A 17730-nucleotide genomic window follows, 5' to 3' on the forward strand; every position below is an offset into this window, starting at 1 on the left:
TCGCGAGATGGGGGACTTTGTGTACAGAACGAGTAGTAATGAAGAGTAGGGACCTTAACAAGAACTGGTGGCCTGACACTGACAATTTACCGGAAAATTGGCGGGGATGGAGACGAACGAACTAACAGTGCCAAGTGAGGGACTTGACGTGGGTGATCGGGTCCCAGGGTATGTAGAGAACTAGGCGAACTAGTTGAGTTTTTGGAAGGGAGATACCTGCGGGTTTGCCTGCTTATATACAATCATGATACTTATGCATTTTATATTTTTACTCGCATTCGTCAAATTCATCTCGGGCCAAGTTAGACATTAAACATGTCGACTGTAAAAATGGGTTCATTTTCGTTATGGTAAGTCTAGTGTTTACATTCTATACATTATATGCACGGATTTTAGCAGCATTTATTAGTACAATAATATAGGTAATCCCAATTGTTAATATACGTGTACTTTATTCTGTATTTGCATATTACAGAGTTATATCTGCCCTTGCGGATAGGTATTGATTGTGACGTAGAGTTTATGTGAGCGTAACGTCATACTTTTCACTAAATTGCACTCACAAAATAATGACGTAACAAACGATACCTACCCGCAGGGGAGCTAAGTCTGCAATATGCAAAACGGAATAGAGAATAAACGATTAGTATCTTACAATACAAGGTTTATTTTGCTGCGCCATCTCGGCTTTCCGCGTCGAGAACCAAAATAAATCTTGCATAACCATGCATATATATAAGTTACCGCGCTATATTGGATATGCATGTATCCCGATGCGTTCATGCAACCATAAACGCATTAAACTACTCTTCCAAAAACGGGTCAGAAAACGTGAGTGCAGTAACCAGTGGATGGAGTAACATATATGCTACTACGTATACCATGTCCCGAGAAGATGTTTTAAAGATGCTCCACTGCCAACAAAGCATAAACGATATCCATCATTTGAACAATACCTGATGTATAATCGTGTTTATATGTGTAAAACTAACACAAAAACGCATATAAAAAACTTCATTTTGCTTCTAATGCATATAAAATCAGTACTCAATTCCATTTAGGCCATAGTACCATGGAAATTTTTCGTGACGCAATGTGTTATTTAAAAACAAATTGTTGAATTGAAATAAGAATCTCAAACTTTTCAATTGTGGTAATTGGGTAAAGTAAAGTTACTTTTGTAACTGAAGAAAAATACTAATTCGCCTGCTCCTGTTTTTGATAGAGAAAAATGTACCATTCGTCGGCGGTTGATAAATTATATATATAAAGCATGAATTAAAACAGATGAAACTTCACTGACAGGATCAAATTCGTGTTGTCATAAATGTGACTGGGTGGGGTCACTTATTTTCTTCTTGTCCTCAATAGTACCAGTAGTGAAGACGTGCTTAAATGACAACGACGTGAAATGAAACACACGCGAAAACGGCAAATTTTTTTTTTATTATTTTGTTAGATCATCAATTTGATTAAAGTACATATCCATATAACACTCCGTTTAATAGGAGTATCTGACAACATCCCATAAGGGGTCATGTTATACCAATTGTACTTCAGATCACATGCACTTTCTACACCTTGCAACATCAATTAAAAACGCTATTTCGTCCCAGTATACATATACAAATATCTATGTTGTGCTTTTTGGACAAGATGACTACGTACACGAAAATTCTGACAATTTTTCAAATTAGGCCTATTTCGTCCCCAGAAATTCAGTCAAGATTTTGCAGGCAGCAATTTGATTAGCCATTTCCAAAGGTCACCTGGATATGACCCCTTATGGTATTTTCTAATATCCTCTTATCAAACGTAGTGATAGTAAGGATATGTGTTTTAATTATAGATTTGTTAGATCACCAACGTGTTAGGATGACATGCTCATAGGATATCCGATCTTAAAAATCTGTCGTTTTTGTATCTTGATCTGAGTTAGCTATTTCTGCAACGTACTTTAATGTGCTCAAGAATATCTAAGTGTGCTTTAATTTGGTCGTCTTTTTGTTTCTGCTGATGTCTAAACATTTTGATATTCATGTATCTGAAGGTGATATGCTCAATTTGAAAGGTGACATGTTTATCTGCATTTCGGTATCAGACGGAAATTAAACAGATTGGATAATATTTATGAATAATTAATTTTCTCTTTGTTTCTGGCTTTCTGATCGGCCTATTCATTTTTGTCATTCCATTATGAAAATTAATTATAAGCATTGAAGTCACTATTTTGTAATTTCATCGTGTTATGAAATAAATTTAGTTTGCAAACTTTTGTGAGAATCCGCTACGCGGAATTCACACAGTTTGCAAACAAAATTTCTTTCATACCCCGATGAAATTAAAAAATAGTGACTTCAATGCTTAATCAAAAGGTAAATACGAAAACACGAATCGTATCACTATTTAAACGACCCAATAAAAGCACGAATTAACAACTGATAAGATGATTTCTGTTTTAGCTGTATCTAACATTCGAAACAACAGAGTTGAGAACAAGTGAGCCGATTAGAGCGCTGACTTCAGAAGGTAATGCAATCGATCACACTGGTATGGATACACGGCATGTTGGGATTAATGCAAGGCATGCTGGGACAGATGCAAGGCATGCTGGGACGGATATAAGGCATGCTGGGATGAAAAGACGAAGAGAAGGTGTGTATTTAATTCATTCTAGACTTCAATTTGTGTAGCAGGTATTACTTATGTTACCTGGACTTTTTTCCCTAAATTCCTTTATTTTGCATTTTTAAATACTCATATTTATTTGGTTATTTAGCTCTGTAATATTTTTGTACGAATATTCGTAGTGTTAATGCTTTATTAATTTGTCTTTAAGATGTTACAGACGAGATGATATACTGAAAACCACTTTTCTCGAGATACGAATTTTCGCGTAATTTCTCGAGAAACCTCGAACGCAAATTCAAACGTTTGCGAATTATTGCATTAAACGTCTATACATGTATGAATGTACAATTGTCAGTAAGTACTTTTGGTCGTAAATATATGTATTCACGAATGTTAAAAATAATGCTTTTGTGAGTTAGCATTATAAATGACATGAACCTTCCTGGGGGCGGGGCGGTAAAAAACTAAGTAAATACAAATACACGATCTATTGCAATAAAGATGATGACGGAATTCATGCAGGAAGAAGAATATTAGGAGAGAAATTGATATACTCGTTTAGCTTGTTTTTCTATCCTAGGTGTATGTTTTGGAGTATGTTTATGTGTATCTCCATTGTTTATTTGAATGAAAAATTGTTTAAGCAAAAATATGACATCCTGTCCTTAGTATTTAACTCCCGTCACTCAAAAGATGGCAGCAACAATATTTTAACGACATTGTATTCAATCAATCAATATTTTATTTACATTTTATTAGCAGAACAGTGTTAGCATATATGAATTTATAATTGAAGAAAATTATCCGAAAAACTGAATAGTCATGTTTGATCACATGACATTGTCCAATTACAGATTGTGGACCAGGCGACCTCCACGGCCCACGTGCCACTATCGAGAGTCCTTACCAATGCCGGTTATTATCACCTCTATTTCCACTGCTGGTGGACGATGCACGTAACCCCAAATACCACAGTGAGACTCGAGTTTAAATGGTTTGACCTATATACTGGACACGACTACGTCATCGTTCATGATGGATCAAAGGATTTGACTGGAAGGTAAGTATCACAATATTTCGAATAAAGTGTTTTTTGCGGTTTTTGAAATTCCATTTTACTATTTTGAATGTTTTATCTATCAGTTGTCACGCTGAAACTGTATGCTATATGTTACTAGGAATATTGCGTTCTATGTTAGTGTTTTTGCGGTTCTTAAACTTCAATTTTACCATTTTGAATGTTTTACCTATTAATGTTCACGCTGAAACTGCATGCTATTTACTAGAAAAGTAACATTCTTACTATCATGACCACATATGCTGTTGAAAGATCAACGTAATACGTTTTAGGTATATACCGTAAGTTTAATTTTCAATTGTGAATCTAGTTTTATTCCAACCTCTATGATAGATATCGTTGACAATTAATTAAGAAATGTTATCTCTATATCAGCACATTTTTTTTCTCAGAACAAGATAGAAATGCTGTATTTCGATCAATTTTGTGTTTCCATTATGCTTAAATTATGTATTGAAACCTATCACTGTAAATGTCAGTATGTTTGCATGATAATGTTTTGGCTTCGTCAGATTCCAACCAGTTGTCGATGTGGAAATTTGCTCACGGTGCACCTGATATAATGTTCATAATTATATCATTTACATGTAATATTTGAGTTTATTGTTAATGTTTACCCATGGACATATTCGCTGCGATTTTAAGAGAGCCGAAATAAGCAACAATAAAAAAGCATACTGCCACAAATTTGATTTGTCACAGTAACATTGTGGCACATCAGGATTGTATTTCCAGTCAAAAAAACCGTTTTACATCAGATTAACAGGCCGACTAGACCTGCCATACTACGTAGATTACCACTAGTGATACAATGACAGTGGAGTATGTAACAGACATCGCCTTCACAACAAATGGATTCAGAGCCACGCTCCAGGAAGTGGACAATGACACAGGTTGGTTGGTTATTCGTAACGTCTCATCCTCTAATGTCGGCCTTTACCGTATTCCATTATTGATAATATTAAGATTCTGCATTGAATTTTATTTCAGTAATATTTGCAACATATGCAGTTCATACTGTATACTTACTTGTATTTATGAGGGTTTTACTTTCACTAATTTCGCGTATCCATCCAAATTTTCGAAAGCTAATACTTCGCGAATTTATCGCAAATCACAATTTACAAATTATAGCATGTCATAGGAATGAAGCTTTCGAAGGCTACTAAGACAATTCGCGAAAAAAAAAAACCGTGAATAACATCCAAACAGTAAATTGCGAAATTTTACACCCGCAAAATTTAACAACTATACGGAACAATATTAACTTCTATTTCCGCTTCCTTACATGAAGGAATACTCCTTGTACTCCACTTTGACTTTAAATTTAAAACTCATCTGTTGCTCAACAAGATTTCACAATTGGATTCCAGAGATTTCTGTTTATATTGAAAATAAGGGGTTCTACATTGCAAAAAAGAATTGATTAGTATTTGTATTAATATTTATGAGAAAACGATGGACCTCGATTCAATATCCGGCAGCTTATTTCGGCTTTTTGTTTTAATTTCCGTTTTCTTTTCTTTTGTAGAAACAACAACTGTAAATTATGTACAATCGACTTCTGGTAAGTTATGTTGAAGCAATGGCGAGAAGATTTACTAATTAATAAACACAATTGCTTACCTACAAATATCAGAGGGTTGTCACCAGAAAAGAACTTACATGCAATAGGTTGTATTGACTCTCGACAGCAATTTTCACCTTATCTTTGCATTTTCTATTCGGGAAGGTATCTATTGTGACGTCGTAATTCCATGAGCGGAGTCCACGTCTTTTTATTTATATATATATGATGTAACACTGGCAAACACATGGCGTCACAATTAATATCTACCCGCAGCTCCAGATTATAACATTTGAATATGGAAAAACTGTATATGTATCACAAAATGGTTAAATAAAAGTAAATAAATTAAGAAATAAAATAAGATAAAGGTGGGGGGGGTAAATAAATATTTATGTATAGTCAAAACTGTAAATACCACAGACTAACCAAGGGACCACAATGATGGTCTTTAAAACCAAGTGGTACAGAGATGGTCGCTAAGGCAGGTTGGACTGTATGAAAATCGTCATATTGTATCAAATAATTTTATAGCAAAAACCTTACCCCTATAGTACTGTGTATATACATCGTATACACTTTTTCTGATATCGTGTACGTGTTGTTAGTCATTTATTATACCATGGATTCGTTAATAAGTAAATCTAAAACGACATCATTAAGAGCTACCTCGGTAATACATTTTCGAAACATCAAAGTCTACATCAGTGAAATGGGTTTGTTGTAGATAACCAACAAACTACCGAGGCCGTTGGTGTATCGAACTCCTCGGGTAAGTTGTTAATAATTCCATGCAATGTGATATACCGCTATTATTACTAGCACCAATAATTCATCAAATAATCTAATAGGGTTGCGTAAGGATATGTATTACACACCCAACGTTTATTTAAAAAAATGAAATTTCGATGACTATTACGATGTGCACATTGAGGAAGGTTACAATGTTCACCACAACGCACTAGTCATCAGTATATATAATATACTTCATTTTCTCACTTATTTCATCTAGGTAAAATTGTTGATAGCTTTGTTATAAACAGTTTACAAAGATGATACAAATTCATATTTCAGTTATTTCTTTAAAATATACGATATTTATGCGTTTGTATTTAGGTTTAAAATTACTACATGAACAGAAGCGGCAGGTCGCGTTAGATCGTGATTGGAATCTACATATTGTAAACCCCGTTGTACCACCTTCCCCGTTGTACTTCCAAATCGACACTGGACAATGGGTAGCAGTATAATGGGGAAATACTGTATGTCACATGATAATTTTTGAGTTTATAAGCAGATAAATCAAATGAGATAAATAAAATTATCCCTTGAATTTCATCACCTGCCGTTTTATTAATAAATCACAAGAACCATTGACAAGACATGCTCCAAAGCTGGAATAATTGCTTTTACAATTACATATTATATACACGTATTTCAGATTTTTACGTCCGCGCCATTAGTACTCAATGTGACCAGGACGCTTGGGATATCCGTATATATTTACCCAATCTTTACAAACTGCATAGTGACTTTGATCCTTCTGATATCTACCTTGGCCGGCCTGGCTGTGAGGGCTACCGATCCGGAGACTATCTTTTAATACACCAACAGTATACCAACTGTCTGACTCACCTGATGGTAAGTGAAACCTGTATTTGCGACCACCCTCTGTATAAAGACCACCTGCTCAATAAGGCCAGGCTGTGTTAAGCATAGAGATATATTGTACCTCCTCAGTGAGGCCATTTGTTCGCTGGCTCCTAAATGACTAAACGGTTCCTGTACCGTTTGACCATGTGTTTAAAGATCACTTGCCTATAAAGCTAAGACTATAGTTTCCTTGTCTTCTTAGTGGTCGTTATAGACAGACTTGGCCGTATATACCTTTTATGTCCTAGGATGAGGAATTGAACATTCATAACATTACTGTGAATGTACTTTAATTCGACAATAAATCACACGGCAAAATATATGATGCAAATTTCCTCGTGAGTATGATTTTAAAATAAAATGCTACAAAATAAACAATAAACACGTTGCGTAAATATTCCCAGTAAAATATTTTTTTATTGTATTTTTTAGAATCCCACACGATTTTTTTTCTTAGTAGTTAGTGCTGCCATTCATAATTGTTTTTTTGCAATAGTGATTTTGTCGTCTTGCATTGTTATTGCTCCAACTCATTTACCGTTTAATGTGTACATATACTGTAATTGATTGCCATGTTAATCGTCTAACGTTTAACAATATTTTTGTCTTGAATGGTGTCATTACTTAAATATTATTAATTGTACGCTAATTATATGTGCGGAAGATTTATTTAAGCGCGATAATTTTCCCCGTGTGCAATATTTCAAAATATGCAAAACGTTAACATATTATTATCTTTTTGAAAATAAAAACACCGCAAAATGTTTTTTTACACGCAAACCGCGAAGTTAATAAACATTTAAGAGATATCTGATACAGGCACAACTTGTTGTTTTGAAATAAAATTTGATGAAATAGAAAGTCACTTTTACATAGGGATTGGATTTCGTTTTTATGTTAACCATGCTTGTATGGAGCAATTCCTCTAAGAATATATTCTATGGGGCGCGTTAGCGCCCCATATTGAATATATTCTTAGAGGAATTGCTCCATACAAGCATGGTTAACATAAAAACGAAATCCAATCCCTATATTTACACTCACACGACTTTTTATTTATATTTTATGCAATAAAATCGTCATTTGAAAGTGACGTAATTATTCAATAAAAGTCGGTCAAAAGTGGGAGGAGCTTACTCAATTGAACAGCGAATGATGACGCTTCACGTAAGGTAGAATTATTCATCCGCGACGACAAAAAAGTTCAATATTTTTAGTGTAAAATAAACATGACAAACAAAGTAAATTTCAGAGATAATTTTATTTAATCAGATCAGAACTTTAAATATATATTCAATTTTGCTAAAAGTTAATATATAGCGTAATTAACATTAAAGAATTTGTACACGCCACATGGGTGAAACTCGGTGACCGTTTATTGTGCAGCGAGGCGAAGCTGACGCACGCTACACACTTTTAGTTTGCGGAAGTTGTGAAAACACCGATTTTCAAGTAGCTCAATTGGTGTTTGAGATGTACGTCTGACTTGACGATATTACATCCTTGGGAGCCATGTGATTATGTAATCTACGTTTAGATCCATATCGCCGCCATCGATAGATGAAACAAATTCCACTTGTGTTCGATGGATACAATGTATTTTGTGGTGGACGCGAAACTGTCAACACGTGGATTATTAGCGGTGCATGTTTTTATAATACACATGATTAAATACTCAAAGAGCAAAAGACAATGAGGATATGTTTATAACGGACCTCTATCAGAGGGTCTCACACCCGTTCACCCCAAAGGCTCGATCGTAGGACGAACATAGGCACAGAGGTAATGTTTACATTTGACACCCATCATTTTTAACAAAAATGAAAGCACGTCGCCCCGGTCGGGATATTTTTTCCGTTTCTTTATACAATTGTTAATTTAAAAATTGTTTGAATCATATATAAATATAAAACATGTATATATTGTTTACATTTTTCCAAAATTCTATGAAAAACCACAATATACACGTAATGTTTCGTCAAAATGTAAACAAAGCCATGTGTTTCTTTTAAAAAAAGTAGTCCTTTTACGTTGCACAGAACATTTCCTTACGCAAGTTCAAAGTTCAATGTTACCATGCAGTTATGGTAAACAAAATCGGCTAGTATTAGCGTATAGTGACCAAGCCTAGCAAGTGTAAATATATACACATGTATCTAGATCATGCTCTGTACATTTCCAGACAACTCCCAAAGCCATGGAGTACACCAACATGCTTGTCTACGCATTCAGAGACCCAAATCATAAATTTATCGTCAGAGATTATCGCTTCAAAATAGACGTACATTGTGATTTGCCGACTCAGGAAACTGTTTCTCAACACTTCATTGAAACACACAACAAAGTGCGCACCCGCAGTAGAAACCCAATTGTTTCCGGTTCCGGTCATTATAATGTCCACATGTCATTTTACAGGTGTGAACGATATAGTTCGATACTTTGGTACACAAGTGTCAGAATAAATATGATATTGAAATGTTAACCCATTAATATTGATATTTTAAAATTCTGATGATAAAATATTTATGATGTAGTTCATGTAGATTTAATGATTGAATACGTTTTCCCGTTTCATTTTCGATTCAAGAATTGACCCCATTCACCCCTCCACATTAATAATGAACTATTTCAGTCTTTGAGTCAGATGAGTTTAAGTGCGTCTTCAGGGGTGAATAAATAAAAGGAAGTTTTGTATATATAAGAATTTGATTTCCTCTAGGGACCCAGCGTATCGAAAGCTCATGACCGGAAGTCCACTGCTGGTCAATATTGGTGAGGAAATTTATGTCACAGTAACCACGCCCCTCTCAGCTGATGACGTCATAATGTACATAGAGTCATGCTACACGCTTCCATTTCCGAATGCTGGAGACCATTTGAAGTTTTACTTGATAAAAAATGGGTAAGTGAATTAAGTTGATATGGCTGTATATCATGTAATGTTACTATCGTCTAAGAGTTTATAAAACATTGGGGTAACATCAGCTGTGTCTTTTAATACGATATGAGCTATTTCCAAAAGAAACTTTAGTTATGGCATGGCAAGATCTGAGGGAGACGTTATTTCTTTTACTCATTAAAATCATTTTACAGATTGACAATTTTAGACAAAAAATTACTAAAACAGTATCCATTCGAATGCAAAATAAATGTTCAACAATCATGGCCACATAGAAATATTGGTATTAATAGAAATCGAACCGAATGGACTTTACAAATTCGCTTATATGAATAAATTCGTTTTATAACATTTTCTGTAATATCAATAAGAATGATTTTTCCCGACACCAAATTTCATATATTGTTTTTATCATTACTTGAACCGATTTAACCTTAATTGCCTTGGTGACGTCATGGAAACAGATAACTCATTTTCCTGAACACTTGGTTCTGTTGATGTTAATAATTCACATGACAACTTTATGTGAATACAATGTATTTGTTTAATCGTTTTACTTTGAGTTTTGTATTAATATGCTGTATCGTATTCCTTACTTTTGTTTCGTTTTGTTTTTAAGTTTTTAACTTAAGTTATACACATGTTTACTCTAAACCAACTTTCTTTCGCTAGCTATTTAATTTCGTTTATCTTCGCGAAAATAATCTGTAGCATTTATTTTTATAGGAATTTTCATTCAATTTTCTGAAAAAAAAGGAATCTTCTGAAATTTGTTTTGAAATTGGTTTACGGTAGTTTTCTTTTCTTTTATATCGTTTTACATTAAGGTTTGCATTATGATTATGCTATAATTATGTTATAGCCTGTTTTTTTATTTCATATGTATCGTTTATTTTCGTGTTTTGGATTATAGTGATGCTATATATTGATCATCGACCTAATTAAATGTAGACGTGTAATTCCGCACTTGCATTGGAACGTATCATAGACTATCGTAGATGAGTGGAATTGAAAGTCTAATTGCAATGGGACTAATTAATGTACCACGCTCTACCTGATAGAGTATTTGTGGGACTAGCATCCCAAGTTGTAATGGAATATTCCCGTTGAAATGACATTAGTGCGGGATATCATCTATTAACGCCATAACATAATCAAGAAATAATAACCCCGCGGCTTCGCGCGGGATAGCATCTATTAAAGCCTTCACAGCATCAATAAAAATAATCACTTGGTACGCGAATTATTCCTATTACATTTGTATTCATCCTTTACTTTTATCATGTATCACTTGGTACGCGAATTTTTCCTATTACACTGTATTCATCCTTTACTTTTATCGTTTGATTTTGTGTATTTGTTCATATTTTCGATCATTTCAGGTGTAGCAGTGACGTCAGTTCCCGCGTCTTAAATAAATCTTCTCACGAGACTAGGTTCGTCTTCCGAAATTTTGAATACACCAATCAGGACAATTTATACTTATTTTGTACTGCTACATTTTGTAACGAGAACGACAATTCGTCAGCAAGCAGCCAATCATGTCACCGCGTCCACAGGAGAGCTGTCCAATCGGAGGCCGATATTAACCTACAACGTGCAGATACTTTCGAGGTTATACGCTTGACTAATGGTGCGTAAAACATATAATATCTAGTCATAATATTATTTATGATGTCTGAAGAGAGTTTTTAAATGTGTTTTAGTTTTAATCAGACTTGCAAATTTGAAATAAATGAAATAATTTAGATTAATTTCAAGTCCGATAGATTTGTGACGTTATCATATTTTACAGCTGATTATAAAAATATGAATCCACTGCTATCGTAAATGGTCGTAAGATGCTTGGCTATGTATTATCAGATTTTATCATTATTCTTTTTTTTCAAAATGTTATTTTTTTATTTCAGGTTATTCACATCTCGATTTAGAAGAAAATTTAAACTTGGAAACCTCTGATACAATCCAATATATCAGTGTAAACGACTACCTATCTAAACCAGTACTCATCATTATTCTAGGGGCAGCGGTGATTGGGATTTTAGTGGCGATTCGGCGGTCCCGTAAACCAAGAACTCAAACTATTGAGAACATTTGATCAATACCGTAATTTCATATTGTTTTCTGAGTTTATTTGGAAGGCAATGTGATTAGCTAGATTTAGGTGTTCTATATTCAAAATTGCAAATTATATATTTCATTGGGGAATGAAAGTTTTATAAATGTTTGTTTGTTTTTTTTTTATTTTTTTTTATTATTATTCCAAAAACCAAAGAATGTTTATAATAATGGAATAAAACAATATACATTCTTGTATAAAGTGTAACTTTTATTTTCTTGTTTCATCGATTTCATTATTGTAGTACTTCCTTTCTACTCTATTTTGACATTGGCAAATTCTAGAACGAGTTACAAAGACATAATGCAGTGTAAAGTTTCCATCACATATACAGATCGTGTGATATTTAATAATATCCAATGTAAAACGGAATGAATAAAAAAAATATTCGATCAGATAACATCCAAAATCAAAACATTGGGTTCCTGAGGTGTTTAACAATTCCTGGTACCGCCACATAGTTTTAATCAACTTTAATGCATGACGTGGTGTACACACATCTCGTATAATCTAGTTATTGCATTGTGTTGTCAATAATTGTTATTGATGATCTCTATTACATGTATACTAAATTTTGCCATAATAGGGGTTTTTAAAGAGCTGTCCCCTACCATACGCCTCTGTAGAATGAATTCTTTCAACCAAGTCTTTGTTATGCATGTGATTATGCTAATGCACTAGAACACCCCATTCAAGTGTGTATTCATGTTCGTGTGTAACATACACGTCAGCGGGGACACTGTACATATAGATAGGATACATGACGTCTTTGCTGACGACAGAAGGACCTCCGCGTTATAGGTAAAACCTTGGCTTACTTCTTTTTAGTGTGTTCGTTTAATCATGTTATTTCTGCAATATGAAGTTTAAATATTTTATCATAGTCTAATATAACCAGTTTTTTTATTATTAATATTATTTTATAGCATGACAATAAGCATTACCTGGTTTTACGAAAATCACACATTCAAAGCGAAAGTACGTTTTCTTTTTATGATTTATAAGGTGTTTTTTTCTTTCCAATATCGTATCCAAACATTCTGAAACAAACTGAACTTTATATCATATCATAAATATCTTACTGCATTTTTAACTGTTTAGGCTAAAACCATTAATCAATGACGTCATGTATATATTTATAGTTACACTTCATTAACGTTTTAATTTAGTTTTGGTCTTTTAACTTTAAGAATTCATTGTATATCTTTACACATATGCCTATTTATCCTTCAATCTTAAGTCGTATTTATTAATTAATCATATAGTTAGATATTTATGTTATTAAGCAAAGGTATATTTACGTACATTGAAGGAATCTATATTAAGAATAAGTTATATTTAGAATGAGTGCAGATTTTGGAAAAAACACATTTATAATTAAACTTGACGTAATGTTGGAGGAATAAAGAAATATTTTGTCATTTACAATTCAAACACTAAACTTATACCAGAAGTATCTTATCGTAAACATATAGGGTTTGTAAAAGGATTTGCGGTTTTCATTCGCCATATACGAGTTGTTCTTGGATTTAGCACCAACAAGTTCCATCTTTCCATTAGAACGATTGAAAAGAGTCATACGCCGCATTAATGTCATGCAAATCCTGCAGTTTACGTTCCAAAACTTTAATTGTATCATGAAGTTTTTCCATTTCTGCTGTTGTACTTAAGAAATCAACAGTGTGACGTTTACCGGGTCCGTACCAGTCACAATTAACTGATGATCTATACAGTGTCTACATTATGTACTATCAAATTACTCAGTGCAAATATATACAGATACTACAGAGCTGACCTAGCTGTGATTCTATCTATCCCTAAATATTATAATCAACAATATCAGTCCTAATGAATACTCAGTGCCTCTGAGTGATCATGATAACCTAACTTCAAAATATACAAACAGCATAAATCATACAGATCAGAATAATTATGACCCAGCACGGGTCACACTTATAATTAATAACGACAACAAACGACATCAAACGACAACACGTTAAATACAAGGAAAAGTTGATAACATTAAAATTGTCTTAAAATTGGAGATTTTCTTGTGGTAATATAATGTAATTAACGATGGACTTTCCTTTGGGGGAAATACATGTATAATCCTGGTTCCCACACCGCCCGTTTAGAACGCACAGACTGGTATCTATACAAAAGTCCAACAGATGATCACCATATCCTATTTACTGTTGTATCTAAGTGGTTCCAAGGAGGAATCTGATCCACTCCTTCAATGTAATCACATAAGTCTCCAATTCTACCATTAAAGTCACCCCCTGCGGGACGTTGATGAATAATTCATGAATAAAATTCATGAATATTCATGAATATTCTTCAATAATTCATGAATATTTTCATGCAATTCACGAACTTAAAAACTCATGAATATTTTAAGAAAAAATATTTTATGAACATTCATGAATCCTTTCATTCACGAATTCATGAACATTTATGAATCTCTTTTATTCATGAAACCATGAACATTCATGAACAAACCATTCATGAAAATTCATAAAAAGTTCATTAATATTTAAAGAATATTCATGAACTTAAAACCATCATGAATGATAATGAATGTTTATTCGTGGTAATTCATGAGTTATTCATGACTAAAACTTACACAAACAATTCATGAATATTCATGAGACTTCATGAACTGGAACAAGTCATGAATATTCATGAACTTGAGTCGTTTACATGAAGTTTAATAAATGTTATTTGGAGTCAGCGACATCTAAATTTTATGAACTCTACTGGGGGTCCAAAATGAATTGAAATTTTCTATCAAACCAATGACAATTCTATTGGAATCAATTTAATATTTGATGAAACAAACTCTTATTACAATAAGTATAATCCATATATTAATATATAACATCAGAAGATCACCAACAGTTTACTGTGTTCATTATATTTTCATACTGCCACCGATAAGTGCTAACAAAATCTGTTTGCAGTGATACACAGCAATCGATTTCATTATACATTCCAAGTTCATTAGTATTTGTCCAAAATAAACCTATAGTTGTAAAGCATGCTAGTTTATATGGACAATTTAATTCAATAACATTTGACAAAATTTCACAAACCAATATCTATGCATAATCACTATAGCAATATCAGTTTGCAACAATTTCATGTTGAAAAAGAACTGTAGATAAATCAAAACTTACTGAAAGTGTTCATCTGTGCTTAAAGAAGTCCGGGAATGGAATAATCCGTTCAATAATGTGCCAAAACTTCCATTTAAAGATGAATAATGTTTCTCCCTCCACATGCCAGCGGTTACAGCAGCCATTTTGGATTGTGACTGTTTTGGCGGGAAATTGACATAGAAGTCACCTGACTCTAATGGTCATGTGACAAGTCATGTGACTTCAGTGGATATATTCATTACAATTCATCAAAAATGAATGAAATAGCATGTCAAGAATCATTCTTGAAGTTTTATGTATATTATTCATTAAAATTCTTAAAAAAGAATCATTAAAATTCGTAAAGAAGATTGAAACAGTTTAGGTGAAGGGAAGAGAAGTAAATGGTGAAGGAGAATTGGGAAGAAAGAGATATAAGGACAGAGCTGGGGATGAGGAGGAGGACGGAATGGACTTTTAATTTTCGTGCATGATTTTATTACTTGCTAAATTGAAAGAGATAAAATAATTATTCAAATCCATGTATGAAAAAAGGGAAAAATAACATAGTTGAACATAAACACATAAAGTAGCACATAATATAAAATACACATTGTTAAAAACACAAGGTTCAGACAAGATTTACCAGTTTTCTCCATTTTTCCAATCATTATTATATTTTTCTAAATACATTTAATCTTTTCCAAAGGTTATATATTTCTGCACAGTATGGTAACTTTTTAATAGAATTGACTAATCTCATAACATTAAGTGAATTTTGTAAGCATCTACTTTTATAAATGTAATGTTTAATATAGAGTAAAATTTCATTATCAATTCTGTTGAATATTCCAATGTGGCTGAATATTCCAAAATAAATGTTTCTTTATTGATAGCGAAAGGTATAAAAAAAAGAGTTCTTCAAAATCACTTAAAAAGTTCTGTACTTCAGCACACTCCCACAAGAGATGAGTAATTGTCTCCCTTTCTGCAAAGCAGAGCATACATTGCGAATTATACGATAGACCTATTTTTAAAAAGATAAGAATTTGTAGTCAAAATGTTCCATTTCTTTCTACACTTCAGTGATTATAATTTCCTCCAATAACGAATGTTTTATAAGAAAGCCAACGCCACCGGATCCACGCTTGGATAAAATGGTGTATATTTGATCTATTCTGTCCGAATACACATAATATCCTTCAACGTCGATTTTCGCGTCTTTTTTTCAAAAAAAAGGTTCACATACTGCTATACTGCCAAGGTCACGTCAGGGTCTTGTGTTTTCTTGGTCACATAGGTGTTCAATAAGTAATGAATGGGTTGGGATGTAGGTCATGTTGGGGTCTTTAGAGACATCTATACTACTAATACATTTATTAAATGAACTATTCGAAATTTATTTTATATTACCCTGGTAATTGATCAATATTTCATAAATAAAAATGAAAAAATTATATATAACTTAATGTAATCACTTACATTAATTGCAGATGTAATAGAGAAAAAAATACGGCCTTGTACTCGTCTGTATCTGCACTTTACCATAAGGTACTGGGTGACTTTAAAGGAGTTATTCAGAATAGAATATTTCACGTGTGACAATATGTCCTACGCCACGGATACCGACGCGCATTGCGCAAATGAGGTATTTGATAACTTATATTATACTTAAATGTGGACATTGAATTTCGAAATAAAATCTCGTATAAAAAAATCTACAGATAATGTCATTTATAGGGCTCCGCTTATTAACGTCTAATATCTTTATTATGGTTAATTTGTGGAGGATGCTCTTGTGATGCATAATATGAAATATGTTTATTGCTTGTTAGTATATACATGTAATATATTATTTCCATTTTTTCATTATTTTAGACATGCATCCTAAATCAAACTGTCGGACCATCGGATGATACTCGTAGCTCAGGTAAGAACAGGGGATACATTTCCATGAACACAATGTTTTACTTGGGATATAATGACTGGTGTATTATTAAACATTAACAGGGATGCCCTTAGGAAAATTATAGAAGAAAAGACTCTTTTTTTTAGAATTTTCGTTCGTCGCTATATTTCATCAATTTATATTTATTCACTGTGAATATATGGCCGGCCGAGGTATGCCATCATGTATTTATGATAGGTAACAATAGTTACCACCTATAAATCCGCTCGCGCTTAATACCCTCTCCACGGCAATATCTCCTAACACACCTGTCCACAACTCGAAGGTCACATAAATAGTTTATCCTACCCAATGTACTGAGACCTCCGACATAATTATGCTAAAATCGTGGATATTTAGATCCGAACCCGATCAACAACATCTGAGGCATAGGAATAAATGTGTCCATGACAACGAATAATGTTACATGATCCTGAGATGGTAAGTATCTAAATTCCCTCTCTCCTCAGTGAATCACTTAGATGCTCTTTACAAAAACCAACTTTAAATTACACTTTTAAACGCTGCTTTATTAACCAAATCGATCCCCGCATTACCCTGTTAGCATGGTCTCTTCCTGTTGAATGTCATAAAGTATCCCCTGGTCATTCAAGTCAAATAAAACGTCCAAGAAATAAACCAAAACTAATCAAAAAAAAGAAATCCATAATTTAATTCAATATTTTTTCGTATTT

General features: G+C 33.2%; 1 pseudogene; it reads left to right on the top strand.

Annotated features, from left to right (window-relative positions):
• Positions 1–106: 106 nt before the first annotated feature.
• On the top strand, positions 107–12210 carry LOC138313308 (CUB and zona pellucida-like domain-containing protein 1; annotated as a pseudogene).
• Positions 12211–17730: the final 5520 nt, after the last annotated feature.

The sequence above is a fragment of the Argopecten irradians genome, unplaced genomic scaffold (genome assembly GCF_041381155.1).
Source record: "Argopecten irradians isolate NY unplaced genomic scaffold, Ai_NY scaffold_0645, whole genome shotgun sequence".
NCBI classification, from domain to species: domain Eukaryota; kingdom Metazoa; phylum Mollusca; class Bivalvia; order Pectinida; family Pectinidae; genus Argopecten; species Argopecten irradians.